The sequence below is a fragment of the Schistocerca americana genome, chromosome 6, assembly GCF_021461395.2.
Source record: "Schistocerca americana isolate TAMUIC-IGC-003095 chromosome 6, iqSchAmer2.1, whole genome shotgun sequence".
Taxonomy (NCBI): Eukaryota; Metazoa; Arthropoda; class Insecta; order Orthoptera; family Acrididae; genus Schistocerca; species Schistocerca americana.
The window spans coordinates 558,717,001-558,731,713 of NC_060124.1; the positions used below are offsets into that span (position 1 = coordinate 558,717,001).

Below are 14,713 nucleotides of genomic sequence, written 5' to 3' on the forward strand. Positions count from 1 at the left end.
GTCCGGAATCTTCAGCATAGAGATTCTCAACTGGGCAAGTTGTAAAATGTAGCAGTAGCCAAACTGATTTCACGATGATTGATTGTATTTACACAGTGTAAGATGGACAGTCACGCAGATACGTAAACGAAACAGAGTCTAGTTTCAAACAGACAAGGGATCGTTACAAAAGGAGGAGGGTGGCCTGATCTGTTCCCTAGCAGGTACCACTTAGGACACATACGACATTCAGAGACCGGGTGCACCAGGTGGCCAGGTAAGGTACATGGGAGGACCAAGAAAGCTTTTTATGGAGCATTAGCCACAAGAATTTCGTAGTTTCAGCAAATGGGAGAGCAACAGCACCGAGACGTAAAGATGGCGGAAGAAACCCATTGCGCTGCCTGAAATTCACACAAACGGTTTTGTCAGTCTAAAAGCTAAAGCCATTGTCGATGTTCCACGAGTGAAGATGATCGAGGCATCGCTGAAGACGCCGTTCAAGCTGTCAAGTCCGTGGAGCACTGCAATAGACAGCAAAATCATCAACGAAAAGGGACCCGGAGATGCCTGGTGGCAAATAGGCCATAATAGGGTTTATGGCTATAGTACAGAGGACGGCACTCAGGAGGGAGCCCTGAGGCACCCCGTTTTCCTGGCTAAAGGTATCTGACAAGGCAGAACCCACATGTACCTGGAAAACTCCGTCTTTTAAAAATTGCTGAGGGAAACAGGGCAGGAGGTCTTGAAAACCCCACATATAGAGAGAAGAGGATACCAATCCTCCACCAGGTTTCATAGGCATTCTCCTAGTCAAAAGACATGACCAGTCTGGTATCATCACAGAAAACCGTTCTTGACATGGGTTGACGAAGTGACAAGATGGTCAACTGCAGAATGGTGCGCTCGAAATCCTCACTGAGCAGTGGTTAGTAAATTGCGAGACTCGAGCCATTATACCATTCAGACATGAATCATACGTTCCATTACCTTGCAAACAAAGCTGGTAAGAGAAATGGGGTGCTATCTAGAAGGAAAGTGTTTGTCATTACCGGGATTAGGTGTGGGTATGACAGTGACTTCACGCCAGCATCTGGGAAATGTGGCATTTGCCTAAATGTCATTGCACATATGAAGTAGAGAGTGCTTGCCTGCAAGAGAAATGTTCTCCAACGTCTGAATGTGAACATCGTCAGGCCCTGGAGTGGAAGATCGAGATGAAGTGAGAGCATGATCTGTCTCCTTCATAGTAAAGGTGGCATTGTAGCAGTCACGATTATGAAAGGAGAAAGGTATCACCTGAGCCTCATCCACTCGTTTCCAGTGGAGGAAGGTAGTGTGATAGTGGGTGGTGCTCGAAATCTCCACAAAATACAGCCTAAGGTGTTGCAGATAGCAATGGGGTTCACAAAGACATCATTTGCTACAGCCCAGAAAGTGGGAAATAGATCATGTTCCCAGAGAGGAGTCGGATGTTGGGTCATATGATGGAAGAGGGAGTCGAACTGTTACAAGAACTAGTAAATGAAATCCAACCAGCTTTTTTGCTATCCTGAAGAATTCGATGACAATATACACAAAGCTGTTTATAACGAACAGAGTTCTTCATCACAGAATGACAGTTAAATCATGATGAGCACACTGCGGCATTCCTCAGTCCACCAAAGGACTGGGACATGGCGTGGTGATGATGAAGTGCGAGGTATGGAACATTCTACGGTGGTACAGATAACATCTGTAAGGTTCTCTACATGGCCATTACAGTTGGGGAAATGTTGTTCGTCGAAGGTCTCCAGGGTGGAATAAAGCCTCCAGTCGGCTTCAGAAAACTTGCAGTTGGTTTTACACATAGGTAGGGTAGATGCCAGCATTTGGATACCACACAGGAAATGGTCGCTCGAGTATGTGTGAGAGAGAATGGACCACTCGAGACAATGGGCAATCTGAGCAGTGCAGAAGGATAGGTCCAAATGGGAATAGGTGTGTGTGTGTGTGTGTGTGTGTGTGTGTGTGTGTGTGTGTGTGTGTGTGTGTGTGTGTGTGTGTGCGCGCGCATGCTTCAGTGTTAAGACAAGGGAGGTTGAGTTGATTAAGATTAGTCAAGAGGACACCTCTGAGACAGGTTCTTGAAGGGCCCCAAAAGCATTAAAGTCACTGAGCAGCAAAAAAAGGTGTTAGAGAGTTGACCAATAAGCTAGAGGAAGTCTGCCCTGGTGACACCAAATGACAGAGGAATGTAGATGTTACAAAGAAAAAAGGTGAAGCAAAGAAGCAAAATGTGTCTGCAACAGCTTGCAGCTAGGTGTTCAGGAAAATGGTCTGACTATGAACGTCATCTCAAGTGAGCAGCATGTCTCCTCCATCAGACGGAATGCTGTCCTTGGGGGGAAGCTCGAAGTAGTCAAGGAAAGAAATGCGAGAGATCAAAGTGCTCATGAGGACACGATTTGTTTCCTGCAGGCAGAAAACAAGTGGACACAGATATTTCAGAACCAGCTGTAATTCCTCCTTGTTGGATCAAATGCTGCTAACGTTCCACTGGAGTCATCACGGGGAAAGGGGAGGAGGGAAAAAATGAAGTGTTGTCACCTCGGTGGCTGCCAAGTGCCAGCCATCAAAGGCTCGCTGTAGGATCCTGTTCCACATTATCTACAGGGGTGCTGGCAGTCTCTCTAGGTCGGCTTCAGATTCCAGAACAGAAAAACGGTTGATGGAGTGCACCAGCGAAACGGAGGTCGGCAGGGTGAGGGTATCACATAACGACACTATTGAAGAGGATCTTCAATACGGAAGGAGAAGACTGTTTGCCTTGATTTCTTAGAGCCTTTGCGGTTGACAGATGAAGATTCAGATGATTGCTGGCTGGAGGGGCATAGAAGGTCTTAATGGGAGTAGTCCATCTGTCCTTTCTGGCCTGCGAGGTGTGTAGCAGGTGATTTCGCTGCCGGAGGCGAAGATTTGGTGGCTTGTTGTACAGCTGGTGGGATGCTACCATGACACTGGCCGATTTGATAACTGTAGTGCTGAATTTCAGGTCAGATGTCTGCATTGCCATGTCCTTCTTGGAGCGAGCCATGGTTGTAATATTGACACTGTTAGCAGTGCATTGGATTTGGAACGTACGGTCAGACTGGCTTTGATCTTTGATGGAAGCACTACTCTATCAAACTTGAGGAAAAGAGTGCATGTAGGCACTAAAGTTGCATCAACATTTTTCACTACCCAGTGGACTGCAGTGGCACCCGATCAGAGACGTAAGTTGGAAGTTCTCCCTCAGGGAGACCATTGAGCAGCCTAGTGTAAATAACAGCCTAGTGTAAATAACACCACGGGGATTCAGCCTTCAGTCACATAAACAAAAACAGGATAGACGTGGAGGAGCAAAGTTGCAAGCATTCGTTGGATTTTAATATATCAATTGGTCTCCAAAAGCAAAGTGCCATTACGCAAACGAGATCAGGATTTCATAGGGGCTGCAACTACCTCAACACCTGTCTGGATGAAAGGGACTAACTCTAGCAAATGATTTAGAAGTGGTTTGGGTTGGTGATTGGCTCATTACGAAAAAATCTCCAATGACTGCCAGTGTTTCTGATGGCGCGCTTCTCCAACTGGGTCTCCCCTCGTGGAGGGGGGAGGGGGGTGGGGCACAACACTGTGAATGTAACACTTCAGGCAGTCACCCCTCCTTAGGCTTGGCCTGTACCAAGGGGTACCTGCAAACCCAACCTGTCGAACTGGGGCTGGGAATTACGTGTCACCCAGTCACCTGTTGTGCATCAGACATATGGGCAGCTTTCAGGAGGGCATGGGGGGGAAGAACAAAAAGAGGAACCTCAAACACCGAAGCGGAGGAAGGGTAGGAGGTGGAGAATGAAGGAAGATGGAAAAAAGGGTGGGGGGACTTTTCTGATATCAGGCTACTGAAAATTCAGAACACATTTCCAAAAATATCCCAGACATTTTCCCCAGGGATGCGGAAAAAGGAAAGGAGGAGCATAGACATGCAGCATGGAAGGGAAAAAATGCTGCAAGGACTCGGGCCCTGTGGTAGCCAAGCATGAACTCACAAAAAAGTTGTGAACGTCCTGGGGGTACAAATGATTATATCATAGCACAAAAATGGTGTATTCCTGGGGAAAGTTATGCATGTAAAAGGGGGAACTGGCTGGCCGGGGTGGCCGAGCGGTTCTAGGCGCTCCAGTCTGGAACCGCGCGACCGCTACGGTCACAGGTTCGAATCCTGCCTCGGGCATGGATGTGTGTGATGTCCTTAGGTTAGTTAGGTTAAGTAGTTCTCAGTTCTAGGGGATTGATGACCTCAGCAGTTAAGTCCCATAGTGCTCAGAGCCATTTGAGCCAAGGGGGAACTAACTTTTCAATTTATCTGGCTGCTTCAAGGACATTTAGTGTAAATCGTAACATCTTGATATATCTGTGCTTTTTTATGAATTGATCCTACTTCCCCAGCATTGTAAGCTGTCTTACAACCACTTACTGTTACATGTATGGTGAGGAGTCTAAGAACAAATAGACAAATTTATGTGGTTCCAAAGAATCGAATGCATCTGCAATAGGAGGTATCCGAGAGTGGGGTTCATCTCTAGTAGGAAGTATCCTAGAGTGGGGTTGAATGCATCCTGAACTGTAATGATACGTTATGTCATACTGCACCTCATGACAAATGCTATGTTGAATGACGTGGCGGTATGTGGCCTCAAAGCTCCATCTTGGGACTGTTGCTTTGTCTTACATACATCAAAGACCTGCTGCATATTACATTGCCAAATGCTAAGTTTGTTTTGTTGCAGATGACACAAACATTGCAATAGATAGCAAGTCAAGTACAGATTTAGAAATTGCTGTTAATCAAATTTTCACTGACATTGATAAATGGTTTGAAGCTAATTCACTGTCATTTAACTGTGAAAAGACCCACTACATGCAGTTCAGAACACGCCACAGATTTAAAAAAAAATGGCTCTGAGCACTACGGGACTTAACTTCTGAGGTCATCAGTCCCCTAGAACTTAGAACTACTTAAACCTAACTAACCTAAGGATATCACACACATTCATGCCTGTGCCACTGGACTCGCATTCGGGAGGCTGACGGTTCAATCCCGCATCCGGCCATCCGGATTTAGGTTTTCCGTGATTTCCCTAAATTGCTCCAGGCAAATGCCGGGATGGTTCCTTTGAAAGGGCACGGCCGACTACCTTCGCCGTCCTTCCCTAATCCGATGAGACCGATGACCTCGCTCTTTGGTCTCTTCCCCCAGACAACCCAACCCACATGCCTGTGCCCGAGGCAGGATTCGAACCTGTGATTGTAGCGCCTAGAGCCATTCGGCCACTCCGGCCGACAAAGATTTCATTCCAGTGTGTGTAACATATGAAGACATGCAGATCGAAGAGGTTGACAGAGTTGAATTTCTGGGATTACAGCTCCATAATATATTCAGTTGGGAAGGGCGCACCACAGAATTTCTGAAGCGCCTAAACAAGTCTGTACGAGTATTTGCAGTGCAAAAGATTTCAGACACCATAGATATGGAAGCAACAGAAAAAAACTTGCATACATTGCTTACTTTGATTCTACTACATCGTATGGGATTATATTCTGCAGTAACTCAACAAACCAAGCAAAAGTTCTTAGAGTGCCAAAGCGTGCAATAAGACTCATTTGTGGTGTAAATTCGAGAAACTTGTTGATGGAACTGGGTATTCTAACCACTCTTTCTCAGTATATTTATTCCTTAATGAAATCTGTCGCCGGCCGTTGTGGCCGAGTGGTTCTAGGTGCTTCATTCTGGAACCGCACTGCTGCTATGGTCGGAGGTTCGAATCCTGCCTCGCACAGGATTACATTATGTAAGGCAGTGAAGCATATACGTGAAACATGAGCTGCTAAGATGTTACATTTTGGCAAACAAACACATTTAATGGATGTCAGTGGAATGTATTATATTGTGACGGGTTAGTAAATCTTTTTTGGAGGAATGGCGAGAAAGAGGGAGATAGGGCACATCCAGATCTTTTATAGGGAAGTGCGTCTTACATGCTTTGTATTGTTTCGGGTCTCATTGTTGTACGTACGTTGCACTCGGTTTTTGTGGAGTGCGAGAGGGGTACTGTCAGTAGCCGTTTTGAATCGCATAAAAAAACACGTGCCGAAACCCGGGATCGAACCAGGGACCTTTAGATCTTCAGTCTAACGCTCTCCTAACTGAGCTATTTCGGCCGACAAGAATTTCAACCATTATCAGTTCTGACGCTGGGGCCGCCTCGCAACTGCACTTGATGACGTAAGCAGTAACCACTCCGAGGCCTACGAGAAAGGCAGGTCGCGGCGCGTCCTTCACGGAAGTATGCCTACGCTCGCTCAACTCAGCAGACAAACTACGTTTCCACACCTATGAACTGGTAACTATGTGTGTACGTACAAACGAGAATTGCATCTTCTTCTGGAATCCGGTATTATGGAGTCTTTCTGTTATTAGTCCAACAGTGATCGGAACTCCATAGGCCTACTTATAATTCGTTACGGCTGTACCGCGCGTATACGTATAATAAAATAAAAAATAATGCCAAAATCTTTATTAGTTGCATAAGGCACCACTTCTTGTATGAAATGAGGACTGTATGAAATGAGGACTGTTAAGCAGAAGAGACCGAATGCTATATAAAAGCTGCTATATTGAGTATTGATCTTAAATTTTGTTGCAGTACTCTTAATCAGTAAGACTTCATAATAGCAGATTCCAGTAGAAGATGCAGTTCTCGTAAGTACGTAGACGCCCAGCCCCGAGTTAATAGGTTCAGAAACGCTTTTTGTCCGCTGAGCTGAACGAGCGAGCGAGTTCGTGACGGCGCGCCGCGGCCTGTCTTTCTCGTGGGCCTCGTAACCACGTCGTCTTCTCTAGCGTGACGAACACAGGTATGCAAGCAGAGCTGTGGGTCGCCTGGGTCAGGCGGCCCTGGGCGTGTATCGCGGGCAGGTGTTCAGATGTAAGGTTAGCTAGGTTTAAGTAGTTCTAAGTCCAGGGGACTGATGACCTCCGATGTTAAGTCCCATAGTGCTTAGCGCCATTTTGAAATTTGTTGCAATTAATATGCCAGTTACCAACCAATAGCTCAATACATAGTGTGAGTATTAGGAATAAGAATTTACATAAAGACCTAAAATCACTTGTCTTGGTCCAAAAAGGGGTCCAATATTCAGGAACGTGCATTTTTAATGAATTACCAGCAACCATTAAAAACATGATTTCAGGTAAAGCACAGTTTGTAAGACTTTGATAGGGAACTCCTCCTCCTCTACAGGCGAATTTGTTAAAAGAGACTGTTAGGCCAGCTTAAGTAAAAATGTCTGTTGGATTTCTCTTTTGACAGCACTTGGTCACAACAGTCAAGATTAGATTTTTTTTTGTGTATGATAAATTTATTACAAGAGCGTAACCATGTTTCATTCTGCCAGTGTATTAATTCTGTAAACATTAGAAGTTCCAGTTTACTGTTATGTTTGTCTGTTTTGTTTGTTTTGTTTTAGGACGCAGTGTCAAAACTGTAGAATACGAAGGCAAAGAGAGGAGTGAAAACCGACTACACGTTATCCCAATCAACGGAAGAGATGACAGCAAAACCCGAACGTGGAGAAAGGTCTACCAAATACGTCATAGAGAAATGGAAGTCCAGAACTAAAAATTGCCACATTGCTATGACGGATAAAAAGTAAAACGCGGTCGACAGCCCAAGTGTCGTTCGCTAAAAAGCGGGTAACCCAGACTGCAAACACAAACTGGAACGTAAGCGGTTAAAAAAAGGGCATTCCATCAGGAAATGGCGGACAGTCAAAAGTCGAGCGCAATGTGCACGAAGTGGTGGGGGAGCACCACTTAACGAATGGTGATGGCTAAAAAACTGTGCCCAATACGCAACTTAGCTAAAATAATCTCCTCGCGTCGAGAGGGGTGAGAAGAGGTCATCCAGGCCGCTGGGAGAGGCTCAATAACCTGGAGCCTGTCCGACGAAGGGAGGACCAGTGTCATTCCAAAGTGACGCTATCTGTTGACAGAGGTCATCAGAGGGAATGTAAGAAGTAAAAGGCCGAGGTACGAGGACTGCAGCCTTGACAGCAGGGTCAGCAGCCTCGTTTACTGTCAGACCGACATGACCAGGGCCGTACATAAACATCACAGTGGCTCCATCGAGATGAGCAAGTGACAGCTTTCCTAGACCCTTTGCACTAAGGGATGGATGATGTACAGCGCACAAAGCTTTTGAAGGGTACTGAGAGACACAACTGAAAAGCCTGTGTCGCCAAATGCACTGCATGGCCTGATACAGGGCAAAGAGCTCTGCTGTAAATACTGAGCAGTGTTCCAGAAGCCTATGCCGAAAAAACATTGGTGCCAATGACGAAGGCACATCTGACATCACAGTTCAGAGGACCAATAAAGTTTCCTATCGAGCATGAGCCCCAGGAATTTCGTAGTTTCAACAAACAGAAGAGCAACAGGTTCAAGATATAAAGATGGTGGAAGAAACCAATTGCGCCGCCAGAAAATCATACTAATGATTTTGTCAGTGGAAAAACGAAAGCCGTTGTAGATTCTCCTTGAGTGAAAACGATCGAGACAATACCGAAGACGTCTCTCAATGAGACAAATCTATGGAGAGATGCAATATATGGCAGAATCGTCAACGAAAAGGGAGCTGGAAATGCCCAGTGGGAGACAGGCCATTATAGGGCTAATGCTGATAGCAGAGAGGACGACGCTCAGGACAGAACCCTGGGGCACAGGTGTCAGACAATGTAGAACCCACAGATACCTTGGAAACTCGGTCCTTTAAATATTCCTGAAGGAAATGGTGCAGGTGGTCACGGAAGCCCCATGTGTAAAGTGTACAGAGGATACCTTTCCTCCAGCAGGAGACGTAGGCTTTCTCCAAATCGAAAACATGGTCACAGTCTGGGATTTCTGCAGAGAACCATTCATGGCATGGTTGGACAAAGTGATGATATGGTCAACTGCAGAACGACGAGCTTGAAAGCTGCACAGTGCAGTGGTTAGCAAATTGTGAGGCTCGAGCCACGATACCAGCCAGGCATGAATCGTACGTTCCATCACCTTGCAAACACAGCTGGTGAGAGAAATGGGGCGGTAGCTAGAGGGAAGGTGTTCGTCCTTACCTGACTTAGGTATAGGTATGAGAATGGTTTCATGCCAGCATCTGGGAAATATGCCCTCTGTCCAGATACAGTTGTACGTATTAAGCAGAAAGTGCTTGCCCTCAAGAGAAAGGCGCTGTGACATCTGAATGTGAACAGCGTCTGGCGCTGCGAAGGAGGATCGGCTTGAAGAGAGAGCATGTTCTAACTCCCTCATAGTAAAGGCGGCATTGTAGCAGCGACGATTTTGAGAAGAGAAGGGTATCGCCCGAGCTTCCTCCACTCGTTTCCGATGGAGGAAGGCAGGGTGATAGTGGAGGAGCTCCAAGTCTCTGCAAGGTTGCGACCCAAGGTCTTGGACATAGCAATGGGGCCCATGATAACTTCGTGTGCTACCAACAGGCCAGCAATTGGGGAATGGATCTAGGTCCCAGAGAGCTGTCAGAGGTTGGCGCACACGAGGGAAGAGGGCTTGGAACTTTCGAAACAACCAGTGAATGACATGAAATCCAACTACCTTTTTTGTATCCTGAAGAAGGTGACGACGACATATAATGAGCGCAGTTTTCCATCATGGGATGACAGTTAAAAACGCAGAGAGCACGTCTGAATGGACGAATTGCATCGTGGCACGCCTCATGGCACGAAGGCACCAGTATAAGGCGTGGTACAGAGGAAGTACGAGGAATGAAATGTTCTGTGGCGATAAGGATAATATCTGTAAGGTACTCTACCTGGCCATTACAGATGGAAAAGTTTTGTGTGACGAAGGTCACAATAGTGGAGTAAAGCCTTCAGTCGGTGCTAGAAATCCTGCAATTGGATTTTTATATAGGTAGGGTAGAAGTCAGCAATTGGTCGCTCGAGTATGTCAGAGAGAAGGACCGCTCGAGACGATGGACAATCTGGGCAGAGCAGAAGGATAGCTCCAAATGGGAATGGGTGCCCTGTGTTAATGCAGAAGAGGTTAAGTTGATTAAGAAGGGAAGGTCAAAATGGACTGTGAAGAAATGCGAGAGCTCAAAATGGTCGTGAGGACGCAACTTTGTTTCCTGAAGGCAGAGAACAAATGGATGCTGCAATTTGAAGAGCATCCATAGATACCCTTTGTTGGATTGAAGGCTGTGAACGTTCCATTGGAGGAGAGTAATGATAGCAAAAGCAGAGGAGGGGAAGAAATTAAGGGATATCACCTCGGAGGCTGCCAAGTGTGAGCCTTCAGAGACTTGCTGCTACAAGGCACAAATGTGGGAGGATCCTGCTCCTTGAGGTCTACTGAAGCGTTGGCACTCTCCAGCTGTCAGCCTGCAGAGTTCACGGCAAAAAAACCGAAGATGGTGCGCGCCACTGACGTCGAGGTCGGCCCAGTGAGAGTATCACATGGTGACACTATCGAAAAGGATCTTCGAGTCGATGCAGGAAAAGACCATTTGCATTTGTTTGACTTCTTGGAGCCTTTCTGGTTGGCAGAGGAAGACTCAGATGGTTGGCTGGAGGGATGTCAGAAGTCTTCATGGGAGTATCACTTCTGTCCTTTGCAGCCTGCCAGTTGTGTAGCTAGTGACTTCACCCCTTGAGGCGAAAGTTTGGTGGCTTGTTGCACAGCTGGATGAGGAGACGGAGACGTTACCTTGATGCCGGGCAATTTCACAACTGTCTTGCTAAATTTGAGGTTGCATGTCTGCATGGCCATGTCCTTCGTGGAGCGAGATGTAGCAAAAATGGTATTGTAGTTGTCAGATGGGAGAACACAGGGTTTACGACTAGCCAACAACTTGCGAGTGACTGGGCAAGGTAATTTTTCCTTCACCCAAATCTCCTGTACAGTCCGTTCATTCAGATACACGAGGAAATCGCCGGAGGAGGCGACATGGTCGCCATTGCATTTTATGCAGTGGAGAGAAGGAGGCGGACAATGGCCCTCATGAGCAAAAATGGTTCAAATGGCTCTGAGCACTATGGGACTTCACTTCTGAGGTCATCAGTCCCCTAGAACTTGGAACTACTTAAACCTAACTAACCTAAGGACATCACACACATCCATGCCCGAGGCAGAATTCGAACCTGCGACCATAGTGGTCTCGCAGTTCCAGACTCTAGCGCCTAGAACCGCTCAAACTCCCTATCCGGCCCTCATGAGCATCCCTACCCCAGGTTACACATTTGGCTGCGTTTCACGGGACTATCGAGTGTGGTTGTAACGATGGCACTGGTAGCAGCACATCAGGTTTGCAATATGAGGTCTGGCAGTGGTATCTTCATAGCCTGCTTTGATCTTTGACAGAGGAACCACTCTATCAAAAGCGAGAAAGAGAGTGCGTGTGGGAGCTAAGGAGGCACCTACTTTTTTGATCACCTGATGGACTCCAATGACATCCCGATCAGGAAGGTACGTTTGGATTTCTGCCTCGGTCAGACGATCGAGCAGCCTTGTGTAAATAACAGAATGGGAAGACTTCAGCATTCGATTGGCTTCGACACGAACAGGATAGCCATAGAGGAGTGAAGCTGCAAGCGGTTGTTGTGCTTGAGAATCAGAAGTAGTTTCCAAAAACAAAATACCATTGTGTGAACGAGAGCAGGATTTCACAGGTCCAGCAACTGCATCAACACCTTTCTGAGTAATAATACGATTTACCATAGTGAAAGACTGACCATCTTCAGTACGTGAAACTGCGAGGAACTGTGGTGCACCTGGGAGGGTCTTTGAATCAGGAGCCTCATTCCATTCACGTTTCGTAGCTAATGACTTTGAAGATGATAGGCTCTTTACGAGAAATCCCCCATGATAGCCAGTGCCTCCGAGGCGTGCTCGTTCGTGCTGGGGACTCCCCACCCCGCCTTAGGGGGTTGTTTCACCTCAGGTCACACCTCCTGAATACCTTACAGAGGGAAACATCGGAAATTTGGGAAAGTAGTAGCGCAGGCAATCACCCCTCCATGGGCCAGGCCTTTACCACGTGGTTCAAGCGTAACCTGTCGACCCAGGGCTGGGAATTACACGTTACCTAGTCACCTGTTAGGCGTCAGACGCATGGGCCAGCCTTCAGGAGTTCACAGGGAGGAAGAAGAAAAAGAGGAACCTCAAACGCCGAAGCAGAGGAAGGCTAGAAGAAGGTGAACGAAGAAAGAAAAAAAAGGAACAGTGGACAGTTTCTAATATTGACTAACACAAATGCAGAAAATATTTCCAAAAACAAACCAAACATGTTTCCCAAGGGAGAGGAAAAAGATCAGCAAGAGAATAGACCCTTATCATGGAAGGAAAAAGATGCTGCAAAGGCTGGGGCTCCGTGGTATCCAAGCACGAACCCGCCAAAGAGTGGTGAGACCCTGGGGGGAGGGATTACTGATGTGAATTCACATATTTTGATTATCTTCCTACAAATGATCAGGGAAGCGAGTATGAAATTCAAGTGTTTTATGTTATACTTTCTGACTTGTTCCACACCCAAGACAATAATCTCATTTTTGGGTCTATGGAACGAAAACTGAATCAAATCTAATCTGATCTTATATGACATGCATGTCTCATGTTACTTAACTTGACACGATGTGAAGCATTACATGGACAGACTCACGTAATTATGTGTAAATGTGTTGTTGTTGTTTATGTTGTCTTCAGTCCTGAGACTGGTTTGATGCAGCTCTCCATACTGCTCTATCGTGTGCAAGCTTCTTCATCTCCCAGTATCCACTGCAACCTACATCCTTCTGAATCTGCTTAGTGTATTCATCTCTTGGTCTCCCTCTACGCCTTTTACCCTCCACGCCGCCCTCCAACGCTAAATTTGTGATCCCTTCATGCCTCAGAACATGTCCTACCAACCGGTCCCTTCTTCTTGTCAAGTTGTGCCACAAACTCCTCTTCTCCCCAATTCTATTCAATACCTCCTCATTAGCTAAGTGATCTACCCATCTAATCTACAGCATTCTTCTGTAGCAACACATTTCGAAAGCTTCTATTCTCTTCTTGTCTAAACTATTTATCGTCCATGTTTCACTTCCATACATAGCCACACTCCATACAAATACTTTCAGAAACGACTTTCTGACACTTAAATCTATACTCGATGTTAACAAATTTCTCGTCTTCAGAAACGCTTTCCTTGCCATTGCCAGTCTACATTTTATATCCTCTCTACTTCGACCATCGTCAGTTATTTTGCTCCCCAAACAGCAAAACTCCTTTAGTGCTTTAAGTGTCTCATTTCCTAATCTAATTCCCTCAGTATCACCCGACTTAATTCGACTACATTCCATTATCCTCGTTTTGCTTTTGTTGATGTTCATCTTATATCCTCCTTTCAAGACACTGTCCATTCCATTCAACTGCTCTTCCAAGTCCTTTGCTGCCTCTGACAGAATTACAAAGTCATCGGCGAACCTCAACGTTTTCATTTCTTCTGCATGGACTTTAATACCTACTCCGAATTTTTCTTTTGTTTCCTTTACTGCTTGCTCAATATACTGATTGAATAACATCAGGGACAGGCTACAACCCTGTCTCACTTTCTTCCCAACCGCTGCTTCCCTTTAATGCCCCTCGATTCTTATAACTGCCTTCTGGTTTCTGTACAAATTGTAAATAGCCTTTCGCTCGCTGTATTTTATCCTTGCCACCTTTAGAATTTGAAAGAGAGTATTTAGGTTAGCATTGTTAAAAGCTCTCTCTAATTCCACAAATGCTAGAAATGTAGGTTTGCCTTTCCTTAATCTATTTTCTAAGATAAGTCGTAGGGTCAGTTTGCCTCAAGTGTTCCAACATATCTGCGGAATCCAAACTGATCTTCGCCGAGGTCTGCTTCTACCAGTTTTTCCCTTCGTCTGTAAAGAATTTGCGTTAGTATTTTGCAGCTGTGACTTATTAAACTGATAGTTCGGTAATTTTCACATCTGTCAACACCTGCTTTCTTTGGGATTGGAATTGTTATATTCTTCTTGAAGTCTGAGGGAATTTCGCCTGTCTCATACATCTTGCTCACCAGATGGTAGAGTTTTGTCAGGACTGGCTCTCCAAAGGCCGTCAGTAGTTCCAATGGAATGTTGTCTACTCCCGGGGCCTTGTTTCGACTCAGGTCATTCAGTGCTCTGTCAAACTCTTCACGCAGTATCGTATCTCCCATTTCATCTTCATCTACATCCTCTTCCATTTCCATAATATTGTCCTCAAGTACATCGTCCTCGTATAGACCCTCTATATACTCCTTCCACCTTTCTGCTTTCCCTTCTTTGCTTAGAACTGGGTTTCCATCTGAGCTCTTGATATTCATACAAGTGGCTCTCTTTTCTCCAAATGTCTCTTTAATTTTCCTGTAGGCAGTATCTATCTTACCCCTAGTGAGATAAACCTCTACATCCTTACATTTGTCCTCTAGCCATCCCTGCTTAGCCATTTTGCACTTCCTGTCTCATGAGTTCTGTGTAAATGTAACTTTGCAAAAACGACAGGAAGCCAGAAACGCTCACTAATCTATTTTTACTGTAAATGACCTCACACATAAATAATCTAAATGCGTTAACTTTAAGAAATATAATTTCATAAATATCATTTCAAAGC

At 45.7% G+C, this 14,713-nt stretch overlaps 1 non-coding gene across 1 annotated transcript; it reads right to left on the reverse strand.

The window, feature by feature from the left end:
- Positions 1-6,149: 6,149 nt before the first annotated feature.
- Positions 6,150-6,222, reverse strand: Trnaf-gaa. Its single transcript has one exon. It is a non-coding gene; the product is annotated as a tRNA-Phe (tRNA).
- Between the last annotated feature and the right edge of the window lie 8,491 nt (positions 6,223-14,713).